Raw genomic sequence first — 27,464 nt, forward strand, 5'->3', positions numbered from 1 at the left:
TAGGCTCAGGGTTTCATTTCCTAAGGCTCGTGATCGAATCTAATAACCGTTTTAGTAGGATTTGAGGTCTCGGGAGCAAGGTTTTAGACCATGAACCTTTTATTATTTATTTTTATTGATGGGATTTCACATTGGTTATGAATAGGTGACTGCTAAGGGACTTAAGGACCGATCATGCTCAAAGGTTGTTCTTTTATTATTTCACGATCAAACCAGAGGTAAGAAAACTGCACCATGTATGTGACATGCATGGTTATTGATGAATCATGTTGAGTTCTCTATATATGGACATTGATTGCATTGTAAATGCATAGCCGCTTTGCTTACCTGTGTATGGCACTGACTTATTAGTTAGAGAATGGAAATGGTGTTTAGTATTGATCCTGAAGTTGTGACTTATCAATCAAGTTCAGTGGTGATATGAGCACTGGTCATATGGTATTGGCTTAAGAGTCAAGAATGACATTAACGTGTTTAACAAAGGCCGAAATGATTAGATCTAATCAACATAAGCATGAAATGCTTGACCAACCCCAAGTTCGATGAAAACTAAAAGCGCTTGTCTAGTCTAAAGGCTAGTTACGTAGAGCTAGGGCCAAAAGGCTCAGGTGACTGAACGTCACATGGCTTAGGGTACAGAGCCCTAGAGATAGAATTATTAGTCATCTATCCAGAGATAGACTTATTAGTCATATATTCAGAGCATGATTTAATAGTCACTTATCTGATTAGGGTTCAGAGCCCAAAGTGTGACTCACTATCTGATTAGGGCTACAAGCCCCAGAATGATTACCAAAATCATTTATTGATATTACATACATTCATTAATAAGTTTTCTTGCTGAGCCTTAGCTCACGGGTGCTATGAGGTGCAGGTAAAGGGAAAGAAAAGCTCACCCAGCCTTGAGTGGAGAGCTTAGGTAGCGATGTGTACATATGTGGCTACTTGACCACCACGGCCAAGGCGTTTCTCAGAGGAACTAGGGGTTAACCCTATTTTTGCTGCTTAGTTGGGCGGGTTATAATTTTTACACTGTAATGACCATTTTGGATTGTAAATAACTTTGTAAACACTTTTATGGGCCCATGTACAGTTTTTTATTTTAAATAAAATATATCCATTCCTTTTGATCGAGATTTTTCACCTTAGCCTATTAATAACACTTAGATGCATGTTTATAACCAAATGACTCATTTAGCGATTTAAGCACTGTTTAAAGTCCACACTAATGGTCTTGGAGTAACCAGGGCATTACAGAGTCAATTCTTCAACCATCTCATCCAAAACTACTTTTTTGCGCATTTGAAGCTTCAAACATAGCCATTTTCCAGAAAAGTAGCATTTGTAGAAGTAAACACTTTCTTTTTGGAATGATTGTAGAAAAGTCCACCTCGAGTGTCTTTAGGATATCCAACAAGCATGTAAACTTTGGTTCACGGCTCTAGCTTTCCTTATTTTTTCCTCAGGACGTGGGCGGGACACCCCTAGATTCTATAATGACATAAGCTAGGTTCATGTCAATTCAGCATTCTAAAGGTGTTTTGGGGATTGATTTGGACAGTAAAACATTTAGAATGTCATTTGTAGTTTTAATTGCATGTCCCCAGAAAGAATTTGGCAGAGTTGAGCAACTAAGCATGCATCTAACCATTTCTAATAAAGTTTTGTTCCAGCGTTCCGCTACACCATTTTGTTGCGGAGTACCCGAGGCGGTAAGTTGTGATAAAATCCCAAGTTCAGTTAAATGATCTTGGAATTGCATATCCAAATATTCTCCACCGCTATCAGATCACAAGGTCTTTAATGCTCTACCTAATTGATTATGAGCCATAGCTAGGAATTCCTTAAACTTTGAAAATATTTATGATTTCATATGCATTAGGTAAAGACATGAGTATCTAGAGTAATCGTCAATGAAAGTGATGAAATACTCAAAATCACCCTTTTCTTGTACTTTAAAAGGTCCACAAACATCTATATGAACAAGTCCAAGTGGTTCTTTGGCCCTATCACCCTTTGCAGAGAATGGACGCTTAGTCATTTTGCCTTCTAGACAAGATTCACAGACAGGTAACTCACCTAAGGTGAGTTCCCTCAAAGGCACGTCCTTTGTAAGTCTTTGAATTCTATCATAGCCGATGTGACCTAGTTTCATGTTCCATAAATACGTTATAATATCGTTATCTGTCTTTTGATGTTTATTGATCCTAGGTTTAGCTACTTTGAATAAATCATTATTAAGCGTGAGAGGTTCATTAGGTCGCAGAATATAAAGCCCATTTTCCATACATGCAATACAAAATTGCGATCCATTGAAAGAAATAGATATATTAGAACTTGTGAAAGTCATAACAAATCCTTCTAATTGCAACATGGAAACTGAAATTAAATTTCTACTAAAATCCAGAATAAAAAATACACCTTTCAAAATTAAATATTTATTTCCAAACTTCAAGAGAGCTCTTCCTCTAGCTTAGACCGCAATGAACGCTCTGTTCCCAGCTCTAAGCTTTAAGCCGCCTTCATCCACTTCCTCCCACGATACAAACATGGTGAGTAGATCCAGAATCAATAATCCAAACAGGTTTATCATTCTCAATAAAACTTCTATTCACTCTAATATCCAGAAATAGCACAACATATACCATAAATATGTAAGATATGGAAAAAATACCAAAATAATCATATCTCTATTTCTGTAAGTTTTTAACTATTCTATGATATTGTTATCCCGGTTGGCGAGAGTAAAAAAAATAGAATTAGTTAAATAAAGTTGCAAACTCATTTAATAATGGACAGCATTATTAACAACTACTATTCAATCAAAATAAGAAAACAAAATTTCTTATTTTATGAGATAGACCCACGGTTTCGATAATCATAGATTTAGTCCTAGTAGTCACTATAGGGGTGAGTCTAGTAGAATTTGACCTATAATTATCTTTCTTTCGAAACCTAACCTTGTCAAAATAAATAATGAACATCTTCCGTAGGAGGACGAATTAAAGCGTCTCGATGCCCCATTAATCTATTGACCTTGTTAAACTAACGATGGAGATCGAATATAATTCTTAAAATAAGCTTATTATAAAATTAAAATTAGTGTTTTATTATTAATTTTTGAAAATTAATGACAATGGTTCTCCAAAAAATTGTAAAATTAAAATTTTAAAACTAAAGTCCTATAATTTTCTATAAATTCTAAAGTATTACGTTGAAATAAATTCAATTAAATTATAATTAATTTGTTGCTATTCAATATTAGGTTTAACTATTATAATGAACCTATACAATTAAGTCCAACTCAGGCAAAGGAGCCTTAACAATTGGGCTTGTGTGAAGGAGGGTTGGGTCCAATATATCGTTCCCACTACTAAGACCCTCATACTTCCATACAAGGTCCAAAAGATAGGAATTTAAACATTCGTTTTATTAATTGATTAGGCAAACTATAGTCATGCAAAGCAAATGGGCCTTCACAAGTGAAATCACCCACAAGAGATAAATTTAAACTTTACATTTTATAATGAGCTCAAATAAAACCTATCATTTTATGAATGTTTTATTTAGAAAAATTCCATATATTAATCAAACATATGGGTCACTATATGCATTTAAGCCCAATTGCAAAAATATCACATATATTGCAAACAGACATGTTATAATTGGATGAGCCTAATCATGTTACTATATGAGAAAGTGTATGAATTTATTCAAAAATACCACAATTTATATCATTTACAAAAATACCACAATTAATTTTCTAGAATTTAACCAAAATTCGAATTAGTTAAAGTTTTGCAAAAATAAATAAGTCAATTTAAATTAAATTTATCAGCAATTAACAAATGTTAATTTAAATTTCATTTATCAAAAATTAACTTAGTTTAGGTCATTTTGAAAAATATTAATTTAATTTAAATAGGATTTATCAACAATTCACAAAATATTAATTAGTTTGCAAAACGTGATATTTTTAAAATTTTAACTAGTTTTAAATTTTTAAAACAAGTATCATTAGCTATTTTTCAAAAAATATCTTAAACAGTTAACAAATTCAAATATCCATAAAAATATCTAGTCAGCATTTTTTAAAAATTTTAAATAATTTAAATATTAAAATTCATAAAATAATCAAGTATTATTATTTTCAAAGTAAAAGATTCCAAAACATATACAGTATTTAAAAAAATATATTTAATATCTGATAACTTAATTATAATATTTTAATATATTAAAAAAATTTATATTAATTAGTTAAGCTATTTTTAAATTTGAACTTGAATCTTTGTAAAAAAACATCTAATTTTTAAATATCAAACAACAAAATATCGTATTATAAAAAAAGATATTTTTTAATGATAAAAAAAATCTGATATTTTGTATTAACCCATTAAAAATACATTCAAAATTTTAAATTTTAAGAAAAACAATTATCACAGGCCACAGACAGTGAATCTTGGTGGTCACGACAACGAGACGATTCTGGGCATTTTTCGCATTCTAGTCGCGGCCAGTGATACCTGATGGCTGCGGCCATAGCCCAAAAAATATTTTCAAAAGCAATTGTATCATTTTTCAACCCAAAAACATTTTCTAAATAATTTTTTTACACCATGTTGACGCGGTTTTTTCCCAACAGTGTATTAAGAAATAATAAGGTAGATTAGTGCTTAATAAACCGTAATGAAAAATAAACGAATTCTCTCAAGAACACAGATTTTTTACGTGGTTCAGTAGTTAAAATCCACCTAGTCCAAGAGTCTATATTATTGTTGTTTCTCTCTCTATTTTGGCAGAGTTTCGGTATTACAAAATCATTTCCTTTTCCTGTCCAATATTACCAGTATTTATAAGGGAATATCATGGACAGGTTTGGGTAACCACATGAGTCAATCACGCATTTACATAATGATTATACTTAATACAAATAATTCCCATATATATGGGGATACGATTGAAATACTGAATAAATATGTCATGCTATCTCGGATAATAAATATGACAGCCTGGTCATGAATAACCGTATCGGCAAATCCCAAATCTCTGGGGATCCCTCGGTATGTGATATTCTAGAATTACCACGAGCTGGGTATCTCCTCCAAGCTCATGCTTCGACAGCTACTTTAATATTCTAAGCTCGCACTTCATAGCCATTGCATCCTTAGCTTGGATTAAACCCAGGACATCTATCACCACGTATGACCCCATAAAACTCGAGCTGTCCACGTGGATAATAAGAAGATATCATTCCCTTGGTTATTTCTCTGTATATTTATTTACCAGCTGTACCCGAGCTGAGTGAATGAACTCGGGCTAAAATTAGGGTACAACATTTGCCCCCCAAGCTCCTGCTCATGTATGATGTCATCACTTTCTGACCTACACAGTAGGGGCTTTTAGACTTCTGTTACATAAAACAACGCTTGCCTACTAGTTGAGCACTGGACACATGGTGTACCGCAATTGGCGTCTATTCGGGTTTCGAGGACTATAATAATTGTCTTGTCACCTTTTTGTTGTTTTTTGATCTATTTAATCTTAACCCTTGGATCTTGAACTAACCCAATTGGATGGCCCAGATTAATTTACACAATTTACGTATAAGTAGGATGGCCAAACTTCAAACTGCACCACCTTTCATTTAGAAAATTTTCCTTTTCTACACTTCCAAGCCTCTCTGCTCTCCTAGAAATCCCAAAAACCGTTCATCGTGCCTAGATATTCAGAAGCTTTCCAGGAGCTTCCCGTTGCCAAGTCTACTCCTTCCAGTCTGTGAATCGTACTTTCCTGTAAGTATATCATCCTTTCGTTTTTAAAAGTTTTTTTTAATCCAGTGGAATTTCTGTTCTTCACCATGCTCATCCACAACATTCATTGTAGTTACTATTAGGCTATTTCTAAATGTTCTTAGGGATTAGGTTTTGACTTAGGTTCAACGGGTAAGTCCAAAAACGTTTTAGAATTAAGACGTTTATAAAACTGGGAAATTTCTGGGTAAATCTGGGTAACTCTAATGGTGAATTAATTTAAAGAATACCCATTTTGGGTAAAGGAAATGAAGGGTTTTTAGGTTTAGAACCAGATAGCTTAGAGGTTACGTTTTCTTGGGTGGTTTTGCACTAAACCAGCTCCCAAGGAAAGTAGTGTAACGACCCAAATTCGCTAATAAGGCTTAAGGGCCTTGATTAGCGTGCCTGGAGGGCATAATGGGAATTATGTGTGACTTTAATGAGTAAATGCATGATTATGATTTAAAGCATGTTATATGACTATTTGAATATTCGAGATGCATGACTATGTGTATTAGTATGCATGTAGGCCCTGATTAGGTTAGAAGGGCGTAATCGTAATTTTGGCCATTATGGGCATAACTGTATTGATATATGTGATAATTTCCGAGACCACATTATTATGTGGATATATCTGTGATCTGTGACTCGAGACGATCCTAGTGAGCAGAGTAGCGAAAAATTCATGGCGGGGATTTATTCCTGGCTCGAGGTGAGCCTAGGGGTATAAATGGGAATTTAGTGAGTATATTGGAGTCTATTTTGACATCGAGGAATATAATTGGAGATTAATTAGGTATTGGGAATTAAGCGGTAAATATTAGAGACACTCGAGGAGTTAACGGGAATTGGGGTGAAATGACTAAAATGCCCTTGAGTGGACTAAAGGACTTGGGATTAAAAGGGAGGGCATTAAGGTCATTTGGCTTTTTAAAGATGGGTATTACTAAGGCTTTATGTTAGTGGAAGTTGTAGAAAAGTATAGAAGTCTGAAAGAGAGAAAAGAAGGAAAAGAAAGAAAAGAGAAAGGGAGAAAACAGAGAGTTTCCTAAGGTCGGTTTATGCTTTCTTCATCAGTTTCTTGAGTATTTTTGGAGCAAAGTTCAGGGAGGAGCTAAGTTAGGCTGAGCATCAAGAATCTTAAGCTAGGCTTGGAGAATTGGCAGAGGTTTAGCAAGAACACCCTAACACTTGAGGTAAGGCTTTGTAGTTTCTTCAGTTTCTGGTTTTGGTTTTTGAACTATGGTGTATAAGCTGAGTTTGATGGGAACTTTAGGGAATTCAGGCCAAAGGTTGAGGAAGTGCAAGCTAAGGTGGTGTAGAGGTTGTATTGAAATCGAAATCCCATTGAAGGTATGAATTCTAAGCTTCTAACTCTGATGTTTTGACTGGTTCCTACTGAGTTTTAAGTTTAGGGTCAGCTATGGTGAATTTTGGGATCAGGGATGCATGTGCTTGATTTATGGGTATTTGGGGTGCTTGGGATGAGTGGAGTGTGTTAATAAGGTTTTTTTTGAGTTTGGTGAAGGTTTGGAGAAGTTTTGGTTGAGTTTGGTTTGAGGAAATCGTAGGAGGGAAAATCTAGAAGTTGCATGTCTGTGACTAGCGCTACAGCGCTAGCCTTTGTAGCACTGTAGTGCCCTCCCAAGAGTGCTGTAGCGCTGCCCTGTTCTCATAAAGGGATTTTAGGGTTGTTTGCAAGGGCTTTTTAACAAGGGTTTGGAGTTTGATTCCACCACCTTGTTTGGTGGAACTAGGACTTCCCGGGGGCTCGGGATTGGTCCCGAGGCTAGGTTTTGGACTTGAGGTTTGATGATGACTTTGGCCTATGGTTGTGTCTAGGTGAGCGCTAGGGCTCGAGAGGGATCGTGCTCAAGGAGTCAAGTGATCAAAGCTAGTGAATCGAAAGGTAAGAAAACTGTACTCGGTTATATGTTTATGATGGGACTAAGTGCTCCCGATATTTGTATTATCCCAATGATGGTATCATGCCATGGGACATGTGATAGCGGCCTAAGGGTGCCGTACACAATATTTGCGCACAGGGCGCGGCTTGGCCACTGGTAGCCGAGGACAGCTTTATATTCATTGAGCTCGGTTTAAGCGGGCCGGAGTCAGTGGGATAACAGAGGGAGCGGCCTAAGGGCGCTAGCCCTAGTTATCAATTGTGAACTGATATATGATATGAGTTGATATGTTTAGTATGTGGAATACTTGATTATACTGAATGCTTATATGGTTGAGAATATGTGATGCAATATGAGATATTGACTTGTCTGTTGTTTGCTTATGCACTGTTGTTGTGTTTTCTTGCTGGGCCTTGGATCACGGGTGCTACGTGGTGTAGGTAAAGGCAAAGGCAAGCTGGACCAATCCTGAGATAGAGAGCTGTGGGGTTAAATGTACATAGCCAACTGTTCAATCGCCATGGTCGAGGAGTGGATCAGGACAGGGATTGCCTAACTGTCTGTTTTGCCTTAATATGGCTTGATATTGTATTTAAACCTTATGTCTTTTGTAAATGTTCTTTAATCTTAATATTTTTGGGATCCCGTGTAAACAGGCAACGTTTCTTTATGAAAATGTGACTTTTGAGACCAAAACATTTTAACCCTAGTTCCTTTATAGTTTCAATAACACGTTTTTAATTAAACGACTTGATTAGCAATTCTAGCACTTTATAAACACACAGTGTAGCAGTCTTGGCTATCCAAGGGGTTACAACTTGGTATCAGAGCATCCTAGGTTTATGGGTCTTGAAGACTGGCTGGATATGTACATTTTCCCCAAGAGACAAGCTCAACTCAGGGTTTGGTTATTGTGTATACATGATTAAGTGTTTAAATGATTTGAGTGAGATATGATTGCTAATATCTGTTTGATGAATAGGGAGCATGAGATACTGATAGGGCCTGGCCTTTGACTATGGCATGATGCTATTGAGGTGTGCTTATTAGCACTACTGTGCATGTGAATGAATATCTGGATAAATTGCTATATTTTGATTGCTTGTGAATGATTGGAGTTCCAGTGATGGATCATGAAAGGATTATTACCCTGTCATCATAGTCTGATTGCCGAGTCGTTGATTGCAGATTGACTTGGATAGTTATGCGTCCAAGAAAATCCACGTGACTAGCTGGCAGGTCTGGGGCTAGAGATGATGATCAGGGCCCGACCCCTCCGCCAGTCCCTAAGAACTGGCAGCAGTTAATGGCATACATGCAGGCTCGGCTTCAAAGCCAAGATGAGCAAATCCGAATTCTGCGGCAGCAAGCTCCATTTGGGAGTGTTGCCCCTATTGTGCCACCTGCAGCGGTACCGGTAGTGCAGCCAGTCTAGGTTGGGAATAAGTGGGAGCCGTTGTATGAGCGGTCCAGGAAGCAGCAGCCCCTGATCTTTGAGGGAGGACCAGATCCACTGAAGGTTGAGCAGTGGATGACTATGATTACTACCATTCTTGATTTCATGAGGGTAGAAGGACATGACAGGGTGGCCTGTGCCACTTATATGCTGAGGGAGGATGCCCGAATCTGGTGGGAGGTGGCATCACAAACCAAAGATGTTACTGCGTTGACTTGGGTAAGGTTTAAAGACTTGTTCAGTCATAAGTATTATAATGTTGCCATCAGGGCAGCGAAGATAAATGAGTTTGTGGGGCTGGTTCAAGGCAGTATGACAATTACAAAATATGCCTTGAAGTTTGATAGACTTGCGAAGTTCGCACCGGATCTTGTGCCTACTGATGCAACTAGGCAGGATAGGTTTATCAGAGGGCTGAATGCTATGATAGCTCGAGATGTGAGAATTACCACAGTTCCTAGAGGGACAACTTATGCCCAGGGTTTGGAGAAGGCTCTTACCGCTGAGGAAGCAGAGAACAAGATATGGAGAGAGAGTGTTGTGAGGAGGGAGGGCCGCAAGGCAGTGCCTCCATATTCTGGTTCAGGTAGGGGCGGAGGCCCCAATGATTTGAAGAGGAAGACCCATGAGGCTTCGACCGTTCCCGGTCCTGATAGGAGAGGTCGGGGTACTCAGGGTGGCGGCCAGGGAGGCGGTGATACATGGAAGACTTATCCAGAGTGCACGAGATGCAAGAGATGCCATCCGGGCGAGTGTCAGGCTAAGGCCTGCTATGTGTACGAGGTGGTGGGACACCTCAGGAAGGATTTCCCGACTGTGAAGAAGGGAGATACAGGGAAGGTGGACAGCTTGACTCCAGCTCGAGTGTTCACCCTGACGCAAGCAGAGGCCGAGGCTAGTCCCTCAGTAGTGACAGGTCAGCTTTCTAACGCTGGCACTCCTTTTACGGTTTTGATAGACTCTGGTGCTACGCATTCATTTGTATCTAATGGCTCCTCAAAAGAAGAATGCTTTGAGCTCGTCCTCTCAACAGAAGATTAAAGGGAAGCAGTCGCCCCAGAATCTCCCATCCCACACTTCAGCCTGGTGGTGGAGAAGGAGATCGTTGTCGTACCCAATGCATACTTTGAGGCTGAGCGTATCATTTCGAAGATCATGACTCAGGGGAGAGTAAAAAAGATTATGTTGAGCCACAACATAGAGGTCAGAACTGGAACTCTCCTCGTCCGACCTGCGTTCGAAGGGGAACGGAGCTGCTTCCCTCTCCAAGAAGACTTTGCGGCTTGGAGTTATGAACACCTGAAACTTGGGGCATTCCTCCCTCTAGACTAGTACTTCACAGATTTTTTAAATTTTGTGAACCTGGCTCCATTTCAGCTCCCCCCAAATTCATATAGACTTTTGGCGGTGCTGAAGTATTTGTTCTTGAAACACATGTGGGAGGTCCCCACTCCAGCAAACATTCTTTATTTCTTCTGTCTCAAGGCAAGCCCCAACCAGAGGGGATGCAGTGACGGATTCTACTACCTCACGCGATTCCCTAACTTGACCTCCGTCATCGAGCTTCCCAGTCATCCAAAAGACTACAAATACATGTTCTTTATGTCGAATGGATTCTGAAATTGCGAACACCGCTACTTCAACCGACCTCGTAAGTCTTCCATCCTCGTGAATTCATCTCGTGAATTTTTATTCCTTTTAAGATATATACATTTTTTATGTCTTAACTGAATTTGTCTCTCGTGCAGCCATATTTGCGATGATGGAAATGTAAGGATCCAACTATTCTAAACTTGGACCATTAAAAACTACTGTACTAATCTTAATAAAACATACATATGAAATAACCATGACTTTATTATAAACTGTAAAGCAAAAGTTAAATACATAAAAATATGGTTAGGGTATGGGATCCCATTGTTTTGAAAATAAAACATAACATAACCTAAACCTTAAAGAAATTTGTTACAAAATCAAGTGCGGAAAATACATGTAAAGCATAATTTTAAATGACTAGAAACAACTTCATCCTCAAATCGTTCGCGCAATCCACCGATTTCCATTCTCCCTCAATACACATTCCCAAGCTGCCAAGAACCTTCCCGCCGCCATACTATTTTCCTGCACATATAAAACATAAAGGAATGAGCCTAATGCCCAGCAAGGAAAATCTACTACAAGCATGAAACATAATCATACACATAAACTATGAACATATATTAAATACTATAACACATATCATAATTCTAACCCATGTACATGGTTACTATTGGGGTTTGCTAACTAAGCAACTATAAGCCTCAGACTACAATGAGGTTTGCTAGTTAAGCAACTATAAGCCCCAAAAACATAAAAGTGATAGGGTTTGCTATATAGCAACTATAAGCTCCAAAACATAAAAGTGATAGGGTTTGCTATATAACAACTATAAGCCCCACACATGCATATATCATAACACATAAAGTCATACTATAGCATAATCATAACACTTTTATAAACATAGCACATATAAGAACTATCATATTTTCCTTACCAAAATACCTGGATGATGAGAACAAGATCGGGATTTTGGAACACTCCTAAAAACTATTAATAGAGAGGTGAGTATTCTAAAAGAAAAAAGATGAAAAGAATGAACTAATCCATCGAGAAGATACTTACCAACAAGAAATCTCAAGTTCGAAGAACTTAGATGCCTAACCAAGAATAGAGAAGATGAGTTTGGAATTGAGTAGAGAAAAACTATAAGAACTTAATGAAACAATACAGAAAGGAACTATGAATAGGGATACCTTTGTAATCGCTATACCCGAACTACACCTCGAAACCAAAATACACTATAAACCTTACTTCCCAAGTGTTTGATAAGCTTATAGTGATAAAGCTTATAACCCCAACCCAATTGTTTAACACTCTAAAGTAAACCTATAAGCTTATAGGTTCTGAACTCAGCATGATGAATGAAGAAACGGCTGGGTACTAGGTCCTATTTATAGAGTTCAAGAATGAAAAGATCTTCATTTAGCTTGAATAAAATAATGTCTTTTTAATTGAAAAACATTTGAATAATCGTTCAGCAGAGGCTGAAGACTCGGTCAAAAAGATTCTAGACTTATTAAGAGGTTAAGGATTAAAATGAGCTCGGTTTCAAAATCATTCAAAATTTATGCCCTAGGGTCGATATATCGCCTGGGCTCATATGCCTGGGGCTCGTCGAGGTGGTCGTGCGAAGTTACGTGTTTTTCGTATCCCCGTGTGGCGATATATCGCCCCCTAGAGCTGCGATATATCGGCATACGCTGAAATATTATACACGTAATTACACTTTTTCAGCCTAATTTGAATTGAGTAAACAGCCTTGACTAAGTCCTTTAACGATTTCAAAGCTGTTGGCAAACTCTAGGATTTTTAAATATTACTCTTAATAAAATATTCCTCAAAAATAGTTAATTTTTCATTAAACATACACATGACAAGTGTCATTATCTTATTGGGTCTATCTAAACCTTATAGTATAATAATTATTATCTTCATTATCAGTCATATTAATCAAACCTTAGGTTATAATTAATATTCTTAAACTATAGGTTAAACTTATAAAATCTACAATTATTGCTACGAGTGTCCAACTAAGTCCCAACTTGGACCAAAATCCACAGTCAAAAACATACTATAACTACTACTTATTACTATTACTACTACCACTATCAAACTAGCTAAGTAAAGTTCTTGGACTCTACAATTATCCCCTACTAAAAAGAATTCCGTCCTCGAAATTTACTTACCAAATAATTCAGGATACCGGCCTTGCGTGTCTTCCTCCAACTCCCACGTTGCCTCCTGTTCAGAACTATTACTCCATAGGACTTTGACTATTGGAATACTCTTGAACCGTAATTGCTTCATCCCTCTATCTAGGATGCTAACCGGTCATTCCTCGTAACTCAAGTCTTTCTGGAGTGCTATCGTATCATACTTGAGGATGTGAGATGGGTCTGACACCTACTTGCGTAGCATTGGGATGTGGAACACGTTGTGACTATCTGCTAGGGCTGGCGGTAAGGCTAGTCTATACGCAATTGCTCCCACTTTGTCCAATATCTCAAAAGGACCTATAAATCGGGGACTAAGTTCGCCTTTCTTCCCAAACCGCTTCACACCTTTCATAGGAGATATCTTCAGGAAGACTCGATCTCCGATTTTGAACTCCACATTGGGTCGCTTGGTATCCGCATAGCTTTTCTGACGGCTTTGAGCAGCGAGCATACGCTGTCTAATTAGCGCTACTGCTTCTTGAGCTTTTCTAACAGCTTCAAGACCGAGAAGTTTCCTTTCTCCTACTTCATCCCAATGCAATGGTGATCGACACCTTCTTCCATAAAGAAACTCATAAGGTGCCTTGCCTATCATTTACTGGTAGCTTTTGTTGTATGAGAACTCTATCAGCGGCAAGTACTTATTCCATAATCCTCGTTGCTGTAAACTTCCCCAAAATCTCGATGTAAACACAGTTCCTCTATCCAACACAATTATCTTGGGGATTCCATGCAACCTTACTATTTCTTGGACATAGATGTCTGCATATTGGTCTGTTGTGTATGAAGTCTTAACAGGTAGGAAATGAGTGGACTTGGTTAGTCTATCTATTACTACTTAAGTCAAATCATGTTGTTTGTTCGTTCGTGGCAACCCTGTCACGAAATCCATGGCTATATCGTCCCACTTCCATTTTGGTACACTAAGCGGTTGCAATAAGCCTGCAAGCCGCTAATGTTCTGCTTTCACTTGCTGGCATACTAGACACTTAGACACAAATTCCGCTATGTCCTTCTTCATCCCTGGCCACCAATATATTGCCTTGATGTCATGCGTCATCTTGGTCGACTCTGGGTGAACTGAGTACGGGGTACTGTGCGCTTCTTCTAGAATCACCATCTTAATCCCTTGATTATCTGGCACGCATACCCGATCCTTATATCTCAATAATCCTTGACAAGATATTGAGAAGTCAGTGGCCTTGCCTTCTCTAACTGCATCCATATGTTACGCTAGGGTGTCGTCATGCCTTTGCCCAATCCGTATATCTTCTAGTAGATTTGACTAAATGGACAAATTAGCTAGCTTTCCGATAACTACCTCTATTCTGGCATTGATCAGCTCCTGTTGTAGCGGCTTTTCTATTTCGGCTAGTGCTGCTAAACTTCCATAACTCTTCCTACTTAGCGCATCGGTAACTACATTTTCCTTTCCCGGGTGGTATAGGATTTCGCAGTCGTAATCCTTTACTAACTCTAACCACCTGTGCTGCCTCATATTGAGCTCCTTCTGAGTGAAGAAGTATTTTAAATTTTTGTGGTCCGTATAAATCTCGCACCATACTCCTTAAAGATAATGGCGCCAGATTTTCAACGCAAAGACCACTGCTGCCAACTCCATATCGTGCGTTGGATAGCGTTGCTCGTACTCCTTCAGCTGCCTTGAGGCGTAGGCTATCACCTTGTCATTCTGCATCAGCACGCAACCCAACCCTTGCTTCAATGCATCACAGTAGACTACGAACTTATTGTTGGGTGTCGGTACATAGAGTACTGGTGCTGAGCACAGCTTGTCCTTAAGCAACTGGAAGCTTTCTTCACATCTATCATTCCTGTTGAATCTTTGCTGTTTCTGGGTCAGGTTGGTGAGCGGAGTGGCTATCTTAGAAAAGCCCTCTACAAACCTCCTATAATAACCTATAATAACCTGCTAATCCCAGAAAGCTTCTTACTTTGAATGCGTTCTTCGGTCTTGGCCAATCCTTCACGGCCTCTACCTTTGATGGGTCTACTGCAACTCCGTCCTTGGATATAATGTGCCCAAGGAACGCCACTTGCAAAAGCCAAAACTCGCATTTCTTGAACTTGGCGTAGAGTTGATGCTCCTTTAGTCATGACAAAATCAATCTCAAATGTTCCTCATGCTCTACTTCATCCTTGGAGTATATTAAGAATCGTCGATGAACACTACGACGAATTTATCTAAGTAGTCCTTGAAGACCCTATTCATCAAGTCCATAAACGCGGCTGGTGCGTTGGAAAGATTGAAAGACATAACTAAGAACTCGTAATGCCCATAATGAGTTCTAAAAGTTGTCTTAGGAATATCTTCTTGCTACACTTGCTAAAAGTCAAGTTTGGGGGAATTAAGCCAACAACAATACTAAGCCTCAAGCTATGACAAACAACTCACTTATATAATCTTCAAGGAACTCAACTTTTAATCCAGAATTTCAGTTGAAACATTTATTCCATTCAATTAAACAACAAAATTAACAGCTCTCAAAATCATGATTAACAAATAACATGTAATTGAATTCATTTATGCTCACTAAATTTCCACTTCAATCCAACAACCAAATAATATCCCATAAGCTTGCTACACTTGCTAATCTCCACTAATGTAGACAAAACATGCTCAGAAATCAATAGGTCTTTTGAAGTTTATAATTGAATGGCTTAGGCAAAGGTGGATGAGAAAGTCATTTAAGCTCAAAATGTACCATGAACACTAACCAACCAATTCAACCTTTAATACAAATCACAAGCCCAATCCCAAAGTTCCCAATATCTTATCATTTCGAGAGAAATTGCATAATCATTTTTTTTCTTTCATTTCTTTCATGTATAACATTACACTCCCCCAAACTTATTCCTTGATAATACAATTTGGAGTGTAATGTTTTCTCATCATTGTATATTTTTTCTTTCTTTTTTTTTCTTTTTTTTTCTACTTTTCTACTCTTTCTCTCAAAATATATTTTTTTCATTGTTGACACAACTTGTCATACATAACCTCCCATTACAAATCAACCACAATTACTCCAAATTATCATTCCTATACTCATGGTACATTCAAGGGAAAGGAAAAATAATAATTAGGTTCTCAGGTTATAAGGTTAAAGCAAATGTCAATCAATAAAAAAAAATCAATTTAGGCTCAAAAATGGGTAACTAAGGATTTAATACATCAAGGTTGGCTTGAAAGGCTCAAACAGTCCAGAAAAATTGCCTAAATCATTTTTCTCAGCATGCATGATCTAGGATTTCGCCTCAAAAAGCAAGCAAACAAGTTCTAGGATAAACCAATTTCAATCTTCCCTTCTTATTTTAAATTTAGCAAGCATAAACTTTATTCAATCACATAAAATTTATCAAAATCATGATTAAGCTCTCAATTATTTAAGTGTTTAAGAAAAATAGAACAAAATATTCAACCAAGCACACGGATTGTTTTTTTTTTACAGTTTTATTCCCATTCAATTTACACAGCTCATCATTCAATCATATTATCATTGGCTAATCATTTTTAACTTGATTCAACTGACACCCTAAACAACTTAAACAAAACACAACTTAGACATAATCAACACAAAACAAGATAACACAGACACAACAAATAGCAATAAATCTCTTCCCCCAAACTTAATCTAAACATTGTCCCCAATGTTTGTTTGTTTTCTTTTTCTTAAAAAAAATAAAATAAAAGTAAAGAAAAAGTGACTCACCATAAACATTCAAAATGGTGGAGGCGGCGGCGTTTGATAAGGAAAAAATTGAGATGGTAGTGGGAATGGAGCTACATCTTCATTGTTTCGGAGAGACCACAGATTTACCAACGCATTGAGCTGGTCCACGTGAGAGATTTGATACTCACTTTGTTGCGACAAATACTGCTGCATATGTTGATTTTGAGCAATCTGGTAATTGTTCTGTTGAACCAAATAGTGGAATTGATTCTGCATCATCTGCATATATGGATCAAAAGTACCAGCTTCGGGTTGAACAGGCGGCTGTACAACTGGTACCTCATGCATAGGCTCCTCAGGAAGAGTACCCTCTAAGTCTGCTTCATTATCATCATCTTCGACATCATTTATTCGTTGTCTTTTATCAGTGGCACGTGATCGGGGTGGTGGTGCTTTTAAGGAAGGTGGTTCATAATTAAGCACCCTATTTTTAGAAATTGCCGACATAGGCTTCCGAACTACGTCACTTCCAAACATAAAAACTCCATATGTACGGCATAAATCAGTGATTAACGAGCCATGTCCTAATCCTACCGTAGTGGTCAACATACTAATATCTTTCATACTTTTTCTAATAATGCGGCCTACATCAATAGTCACCCCAGTCATAATGGCGTACACCAATAACAACCTCTCCTTATTGATATACGACATGTGAGTAGTCGGCATTAGGCGTGCACTCACAAAATGCACCCAAGCCCAAGCCACATGATTCAATTGATAACGCCAAAGATATTTTGGAACACCACCAACAACAGTAAAACGAGCTCCTGGTATACTCAAAGTTTCAGCCACCTCTATCCAATTAATATCATCCCCATAAGCCCATTGATGATACTCATCATCCTCTTGGTCATACGTTGGCATGTTGTACAACACAGCAATAGTATCTATACCAACAGGAACTTGGACACCTCTCACAAATACTTTGTATTTCTCATCTCCACATAATTGGCATAAAATTCTAAAACCACCAAAAAAAATTTATGACTTACATCCTCCGCAGCAAAAATAGCCCAACCCCTTCGTTGAATTTCTCCACGAATATCTTCATAAATAGAAATTTCACAGGGTGTTTCAGTATACTCAAGACCTCTCTCACTTATCACCTTCCTCTTATATATCCTTTTGTACCGATCAAAAGCTGCCTTACTTACAAATTTCGTAGCATCATATTCTGGTTGTTGTTCAGGTTCCTCAGAGGAAGATGGCCTATTTATGTTCCTAGAGGATGATGCCCTAGAAGGATTTATTTTAGGCCCCATAATATTCCACTAAAAATTTTACAGCACCTCCCCTGTATTTCAATATTCCCCAAACTTCCCAATGGCTTTTCAAAGAATTCAAAAAAAATCACTACAATGCTTCACAATCCCCACAATAATCTCAAAACAATAATCCCTTCACAATGTCTTCAATATACTGAAATCACCCAAAAGAAATTCAAATATTTGGAGAAACACTTACTTGACTGTGATATACTCTTCTTGAACCCTTCAATTGCACCAAGTAATCATGAAATCACCATTTGAACTCCAATGGATAGAATTTGAAAAATAAGGGTTTGAAGATTTTTTTTTGGGAATTAGGGATTTCTATAACAGAATAAGAAATGGGAAGGAAAAAAATGTTTGGAGGAATATATATATATATAGATTCAAGGTGTAATAGGGAATTGGAGAGAAAATTTATGGGTTAAAAGAGAGAAAAGCTAGAGAGAAAATTTTTGGAATTTTTCAAAATGGAGAGAAGTGACAAAAATGGAAGAGGGGAAACCCTCCTAAAGCCTCGGACCCCACAAGCGCCGCGGCGCGCTCCTTCAAGTGTCGTGGCCCGTATAAAAAAAAATTCAGAGAACCCAATGAAGCGCCACGGCCCTTCCCACATGCGTCGCGGCGCTTGCTGCATGTCAAGCCGCCCTCTCTAGTTTTGTCAAGGGTCGCGGCCCTTGCTCCATCCGCCGGAGCCCCCTCTTCAGGCTTCAACATTGTCATCATTTTTATTTTTTCAATAGTTTTCACGATTTCTACGGTTCTATTACATTAAAAAATACTTAAAAATAAAAAGTAAAAGAAAATAATATGTCCAACCACAACTAAAAAAAAATTAAAAAAAAAAATTGTTCATAAACTTTAAAATTTAAATCAAATGAAAATTTTAAATAATGAGATGCCTCTCAACTGCGCTGTCGTTAACGTCATTTAGCTGGACGCTACTTTATCTTCAGATCAAATTGGTTCCAACCCGACCACGGACTTGCATTTTCCACCGGACCCTCCAAGTAATGCTTCAATCTCTGACCATTCAACTTAAAATGTCCCGTCTTTTCACTATGAACTTGCACTGCTCCATAAGGAAGTAATACAACTATCGTGTACGGTCCTGACCATCGCGACTTCAATTTACCAGGAAAAAGTTTAAGTCTGGAATTAAATAGCAAGACTTTATCCCCTGGTTGAAAATCCTTCCTCAATATTCGCTTATCATGAAAAGCCTTCAACTTCTCCTTATAGATCTTCGCATTCTCATAAGCTTCATTTTGGAATTCTTCAAGCTCATTTAACTCCATAAGCCTATTCTGCCCTGCCATGAAGAGATCAACATTTAACTTTTTCACAGCCCAATAAGCTCTATGCTCCAGTTCCACCGGTAGATGACAAGCCTTACCAAACACCAATCGATAGGGTCACATACCAATCAGAGTTTTGAATGCAGTGCGATACGCCCACAGTAAATCATCGAGCTTCTTTGACCAATCCTTCCTCGAAGTATTTACTGTCTTTTCCAAGATACCTTTTATTTCCTTATTCGACACTTCAGCTTGGCCATTAGCAATTGGGTGATAGAATAACGCCTTTTGATGGTGAACACCATAGCGAGCACAAAGAGCAGTGAACTACTTGTTGCAAAAATGGCTTCCCCGATCACTAATAATTGCTCTGGGGGTGCCGAATCGAGTAAAGATATTTTTATGAAGGAATTTAAGTACTTCCTTCCCATCACAAGTAGGTGTTGATGTGGCTTCTGCCCATTTAGAAACATAATCTACCGCAAGCATCGGCATTTGATCCCCCATACGTCATTAGCATGGGAAAGGTCCCATAAAGTCTATCCCCCATACATCAAATAACTCAACTTCCAAAATACCAGTCATCGGCATTTGATCTCTTCTTGATATATTCCCAGTTCGTTGACAATGATCACAACTTTTGACAAAATCATTAGCATCTTTAAATAATGTAGGCCAGTAAAACCCACTTTGCAAAACCTTCGCTGATGTTCTTGTTCCGCCAAAATGACCGCCGCAATGCAAACTATGACAGTGAGTTAAGATTGACAACATCTCCTCTTCGGGCACACATCTTCAAATAACTTGATCAGGGCAATGTTTATAGAGAATAGGCCCCTCCCAATAATAATGCTTCACCTCCGAATAAAATTTCTTTAATTGATGCCTTGTCATCTCAGGAGGTATAACTTTAGCAGCCAAATAATTAACATAGTCTGCAAACCATGGAACATCCTTGCAAACACTTACTTCGAACAGCTGCTCATCAGGAAAAGCATCATTAATCTGAACTTATTTATCAATAGAATCTTCATCAACCTCCAATAGAGACAAATGATCAGTCACCAAATTCCCAATACCTTTCTTATCCTTAATTTCCACATCAAATTCTTGTAATAAAAAAATCCACTGAATAAGACGAGGCTTGGAATCTTTCTTAGTCATAAGATACTTTATCGCCGAATGATCTGTGTAAACAACCACCTTATTCCCAATCAAGTATGGCCTAAATATATCAAAAGCAAACACTATGGCCAATAGCTCCTTTTCTGTAGTTGCGTACTTTATTTGAGCAACATTCAAGGTACGACTTGCATAATAAATCGTTCTGAATACCTTGTCAACTCTTTGTCCCAACACTGCCCCAATCGCAAAATCACTAGCGTCACACATCAGTTCAAATGGCAAATCCCATTGAGGTGCAACAACTATAGGTGCCGAGGTCAATTTCTCCTTAAGTATCTTAAAAGCTTGTTGACACTTCTCATCAAAATCAAACGTAACCCCATTCATTAACAAAGTGGACAGTGGCTTCGAAACTTTGGAAAAATCTTTGATAAACCTCCTATAAAATCCCGCATGACCTAAGAAACTCCGTACTCCTTTTACTGAAATTGGTGGTGGCAAATTCTCTATCGTTGAAATTTTTTCCCTATCCACTTCAATGCATTTCTTAGAAATCTTGTGCCCCAATACAATTCCTTCATTTACCATAAAGTGGCAATTTTCCCAATTAAGCACCAAATGCGACTCTTCACACCTCCTCAACACCAGCTCCAAATTAGCCAAACACGTGTCAAAAGAGGACCCATAAACCGAAAAATCATCCATAAAAATTTCAATCCCCTTCTCAACCATGTCAGAAAATATTGCCAGCATACACCGTTGAAACGTGGTTGGTGCATTACATAACTCGAAAGGCATCCTTCTAAAAGCAAAATTCCCATAAGGACATGTAAACGATGTCTTCTCTTGATCCTCCGGTGCAATTACAATCTGATGATAGCCTGAGTACCCATCTAGAAAACAATAGTAGTTATGCCCCACCAACCTATCCAACATTTTATCAATAAAAGGCAAAGGAAAATGATCTTTCCTAGTTGCCTTATTCAACTTTCGATAATCTATACATATCCTCTAACCCGTCACAGTCCTAGTTGGAATTAGTTCATTACTTTCATTCTTCACCATAGTCATACCCCCCTTTTTAGGTACTACTTGCACTGGACTCACCCAAACACTATCAGAGATAGGGTAAATCACTCCAGCATCCAACCATTTCAAAATCTCTTTCCTCACCACTTCTTTCATTGTTAGATTAAGTCTTCGTTGAGCATCAATAGTTGGTCTCACCTCATCTTCCATAAGAATTATATGCATAACTGTCGATGGGCTAATTCCTCTTATATCAGCCAGAGTCCACCCTATAGCAATTTTGTGAGCTCTTAACACCCTCAACAACTTCTCCTCCTCTACTTCTGAAAGAAATGATGAAACTATAACTGGAAAAGTCTCTTTTTCCCCAAGATAAGCATAACGGAGATGGTCCAGTAAAACTTTCAATTCTAAAATAGGTGGCTTCAGAATCAATGGTAATGGTCTTTCTAGTCCTTCACCCAATTCTTCAATCTTCTTATGCTTCCACGGCTCAGCTGATTTTATCGACTTCAAATAACTCATCACTTCTTCATTTTCCTCACCATCTACATCATCAACTGTAAGACTTAATTCAAGAGGATCCTCACTTATTTTTTTTCTTCCCACTACTTCTTCGACCACATCAACTGAGAAACAACTATCACCTGCTTTAGGATAAGTCATAGCCTTAAACACATTAAATACTACTTCTTCCCCTTGAACTCTCAGCTTTAACTCTCCTTTTTGCACATCTATCAATGCTTGCCCAGTTGCTAAGAATGGTCTCCCCAAAATAATAGGAACATTCTCATCCTCCTCCATATCAAGAACTATAAAATCAGCTGGAATTATAAACTTATCCACCTTTACCAATACGTCTTCTATAATACCACGTGGATGCTTCACAGATCTATCAGCCAGCTGCAATGTTACTGTGGTTGGCCTAACTTCCCCCAAACCAAGTCTACGGAATACTGACAAAGGCATTAAATTAATACTCGCCCCCAAATCACAAAGTGCATGCTTACATTCAAACTCCCCAATCGTGCATGGAATAGTAAAACTCCCAGGATCTCGTAACTTTTGAGGAAGCTTTCTTTGCAAAATCGCACTACATTCTTCTGTTAACGCCACTGTTTCGTAGTCACCCATCTTTCTCTTATTAGAGAGAATCTCCTTCGTAAACTTTACATAGTTATGCATCTGTTCTAATGCTTCTGCGAAAGGTATATTTATATGTAGCTTCTTGAACACCCCTAAAAACTTTGCAAACTGTTTATCTAAATTATGCTTACGAAGTCTTTGAGGATATGGAATTCTAACATGATGCTCAATATTCACAGGTGGGGTCTCCTCTTCTTTCTTAAGGTCTTCAGTAACCTTTTCATCTTTCAACTTCTTTTCTTCTTCTTCTGACTGATTCTTCTTTAGCCCTTCATACCTAGTTCCACTCCTCAAAGTAATAGCTTGGCATTGTTCTTTAGGATTAACTTCTGTAGTGCTAGGAAAATTTCCTTGAGCTCTATTAGTCATTAAAGTAGCCAATTGCCCTATTTGAGTCTCCAAACTTCTTATGGATGCCCTAGTTTCAGTCATGAATTGGTTAAGTAATTAGGTTGGGTTTCAGCTAGTTTCATTTGCATTTGGTGAGGTAGTTTATTTTGTGGTTGATAATAGCCAGGTGGAGGATTTTGGTGTGCATATTGTTGTGGATAAGGTGGCCTATTTTGGGTAAGTTAATATGGTGGGTGAGGTTGAAGATAAGGTTGGAGAGTGTTTTGGTTGTTAGACCAGGAAAAATTTGGATGGTTCTTCCAAGCTGGGGTATAGGTCATGGAATTGGGATTATTAGGTTGTCTTTGGTAATTTCCTATTGCTTGTACTTCTTCCATGGGCATGTTATTCATATCTATAGCAAGGCATTGGTTGGGTGGATGGTTTGTACCACACACTTCACAAAGGTTTTGAACTTACATAGTTTGAGATGGGAGTGTAGTCTTTTGTAATTGCTTTGTCAAGGCCGTTACTTGAGTTGTAAGCCTCGATATAGCATCCAATTCCATCATTCCAGCCACCTTCTTTGATTGTCCCCTTTCAGTTGGCCATTGATAATTATTCATTGCCATCTCCTCTAATAGCTCATATGCCTCATTAGCACTTTTACTCATAAAGGCACCTCCCGCTGCAGAATCTATAATTGTTCTAGTCGTTCAATTCAACCCATTATAAAAATTATTCACCAGCATCCACTTTTCTATTCCATGATGTGGAAACTTCCTTAACAACTCCTTAAAGCGCTCCCAAGTATCATACAGTGACTCTCCATCCAACTGATAAAAGTTATTAATCTCGCCCCTTAACTTTGCAGCCTTTCCTGGAGGAAAGAATTTGGCAAGGAATTTCTGAGCTAACTCCTCCCATGTAGTGATAGAATTCGCCTGTAAAGATATCAGCCAACTCTTCGCCCTATCCCTCAGTGAAAAGGGGAATAACCTCAGTCTTATAGCATCATCACTCACCCCATTCATCTTGAACGTTGCACATAACTCCATAAAATTAGCTATGTGTAAATTGGGGTCCTCCGTTGGCATACCTCCAAACTAAACAGTTGACTGAACCATCTGAAGGATTGCAGGCTTAATCTCAAAATTGTTGGCAGCAATTGTTGGAGGTCTGATGCATGAATGCACTCCTGTAACAGTAGGAAGTACATAATCTTTCAAAGTTCTTGGTCCTTGCTCCCTTGAAATTTCTGCAGCCCATTGATCATTATTAGCACCGTTTCCCAAATTGTCAGCCATGGTAAATTCGAATTTCCTTTTTATTTTCCGGTTCTGTCTGCGCATTCTTTCAATTTACCGATCTATTGGTATAATCTCCTTTTGTCTATTGCTTCACATATACCAAAAATTCCTGGAACACAATAAACCTTGATCCCAATAAATGTTAAAAAATAAATAATAAAACAAATCAAATTTGAACAAAAATTAACTTTATTGATATTAATAAAAAACAGTCCCCGGCAATGGCGCCAAAAACTTGATCTCTTTAAAATTAACACGCAAGTATACGTGGTCAAATCAAGTAATATACGATAAGTAAAGTGTCGATCCCATGAAGACTGATATTAATTACCAATAATTAACTTCTAATTCTAATTGATTTAAATAATAATTTCAGAATTATGAGTAAAATAATTATTACTAAAAATTAAGGAAACTATTAAGCACTAGAGAAATTCAGAGATAAAAATTTGATTTAATTCAATGAATGTAAAAGTTAGGTCTTTAGTTTCATCAACCATCCACTTATGATTTTTAACCAATTCTCAATATTTCTTAATTCTATTGTGATAGCAGATTACAATTATATATTATAGTCTTGCTAGGATCTATAATTCTCTACAACATATTATTTCCTACATCTCTATGGTAAATCAATATATTGCAGGCTTTAAACACATAATCCCTAAACTACACAATTCATAGAAGTACTTTCGTCTAATATAAAATTGTGATTATCTACCTATAGCATAATTAGCCTTCTCTTTTCAGAGCATAGGTTAAAATCATATAAACATGTAAATGGTGATCAAACATTCACAAGCATTAAGCATAAGATAAATAATCCACAACAGGAGAAAGAAATTCTAAAAATAGCATTAAGAAATCAAAAGCTTCAAGAAGAATCCACTAACACCCTAATAACAAGATTAGTTCAAAACAAATATAATGGAATCAATCAAATTAAATATAAACATAAACTCAAGAATAGAGAAATAAAGAAGAGATCAAGAAATCAAACTCTCAGATCTTCAATGTTCTCCCAAGTCTCTAATAATTTCTCCACATCAAAAATTCTTGAATATCCCTAATTAACTCTTAAAAACGTATTTAAATAAAAACCCTAAAATGTTTTTTCCAAGTAAATGACAATTTCGCCCTTCTGATAGCCACGAAAAAAATACATGCGTCGCAGCGTGCCTCTCTGAATTTGCGCAACAAGCTCTCTGACTTCAGCAAGCGCCGCGGCCCTTCTCCCATGCGCTGCGGCCCAGCTCTTCATGTAAGCGCCGTGGCCTTTCATATTGACCCCAAAAACTTATTCCAAAACTCCAAAATGAACAATTCTCTCTGAAAATGAATCCTCAACTGTCTTCTTGTCAACTTTTAGCCTAAATTTCCGAAATTGTGCTGATTTTTCATTCATTTCCCCAACTTCACGTTTCCTTATTCTATTTCCTGCATACATACCAAAACAAGCATAATACCGCATAACATTCCACCAAAATGACTCAAACTTACCCTAAACACATGTTAAAAACTATGCTAAAAACTGACTCATCACTTCTCCCCGCACCATGAGCTGATGGTACCCGGAACGTAAATCTGTCTTTGAAAATACGGTCACACCTCAGAGTTGATCAAACAAGTCGTCAATCCGGGGTAGCGGGTACTTATTCTTAATCGTTACTTTATCAGCTCGCGGTAGTCTATGCACATCCACATGCTTCCGTCCTTCTTCTTCACAAATAGAACCGGTGCTCCCCATGGCGAATGGTTTGGCCTAATAAAACCCAAGTCTAGTAGTTCTTATAGCTGCGTCTTTAACTCCTTCAGTTTTGTAGGTGCCATTTGGTATGGTGCCTTGGAGATAGGCTCGATGCTCGGTACTAATTCTATTGTGAAGTCAATTTCCCGAGTCGGCGGCAACCCTGGCAAGTCATCAGAAATACCTCTGGGAATTCTCTTACAATACGGACATCTTCAACCTTAAGTGGTGTTTCCTTTACCACATCTGTGATGCTGGCTAAGAATGCTTGACACCCTTTTTCTATCATTCTTTGGGCTTTGAGAGATGATATTAGCGGTGTACGTAGTCCGAAAACTTGTCCCATGAAGCATAATTTCTGGCCGTCAGGAGTTTTGAACATCACCTTCTTGCATTTGTAGTTGATGGTCGCGCCATGCTTTGCTAGCCAGTCCATGCCTAGTATCACGTCAAAGTCCTTGATCTCTAGTTCTATCAGGTCTCCTTCTAGTTCTACGTCCCCAATCTTGATCGATATGCCTCGTACTATCCGTGATGATAGAACTACTTTTCCTGAAGGCAACTCGGTTACAAACCTAGTTCTAAATCTTTCACAAGGTTTGTCTAGTTTTTGTATCATTCCTAACGAGATATACGAATGAGTGGCTCTCGAATCAAATAATACAGAATATTTATTATTGAGGATAGAAAATTGACCTATGACCACCTTATTGCTAGCATCAGCCTCTCCTTGGGTTAAGGCAAAAACCCTGGCAAGAACCATCTTATCCTCCTTTTTCCCTTCTGCCTTGAGCTGAGGACATTCTTTCTTTCGGTGTCCCTCTTAACCACAGTTGTAACATCCTTTGGTGTTTGCCCGGCATTCCCCAAGGTGTTTCCTTTGGCACTTAGCACATGGCGGGTACTCTACATAACCCGACCTACTTCCTCCATTATTTGTCTGTGCCCTTTTATCATTGTCGGACTGTTTGTTGTCAGGATGCCTTCTTTTTTAACTGTTGTTGTTGTTGTTGGAGTGATTGTGGTTGTTGTTCTGAATTTTCTGAGATTGACCCTGCTGTCTAGGCTCAGGCATACTGGCTTCTTCTTTACTAACGTTAGCCTGTAGCCTTTCTACTTCTATTGTCGTCCCTAGAATGTCGGCATAAGTAGTATTTCCTGGGTTTGGTAACTTAACCCCTAGCTCAATCTTTAGTCGAAGTCCTCTAATGAACTTAGACACCCTTAGACAGTCGGTTGGAACCATTTCCGGTGCGAACTTAGCCAAACGGTCGAACTGTCAAGCATACTCTGCCATTGATAAACTTCCTTGCTTTAGGCCAAAGAACTCCTCAACTCTTGAAGTGAGTATAGCCGAATTATAGTACTTTTTGTGGAACAGCTCCACAAATCGAGTCCAAGTCATGGTGGCAACATCATGCGTCTACTGGACTAAGTCCCACCATATCCTGGCATCTTTCTTAAGCAAGGACGAAACGCAGGATATGCG

At 38.1% G+C, this 27,464-nt stretch overlaps 1 non-coding gene across 1 annotated transcript; it reads left to right on the forward strand.

Annotated features, from left to right (window-relative positions):
* Nucleotides 1–23,680: 23,680 nt before the first annotated feature.
* LOC133833271 (small nucleolar RNA R71) lies at nucleotides 23,681–23,787 on the forward strand. Its single transcript, XR_009892663.1, has one exon. It is a non-coding gene; the product is annotated as a small nucleolar RNA R71 (small nucleolar RNA).
* The last annotated feature ends 3,677 nt before the right edge of the window (nucleotides 23,788–27,464 follow it).

The sequence above is a fragment of the Humulus lupulus genome, chromosome 4, assembly GCF_963169125.1.
Source record: "Humulus lupulus chromosome 4, drHumLupu1.1, whole genome shotgun sequence".
Taxonomy (NCBI): Eukaryota; Viridiplantae; Streptophyta; class Magnoliopsida; order Rosales; family Cannabaceae; genus Humulus; species Humulus lupulus.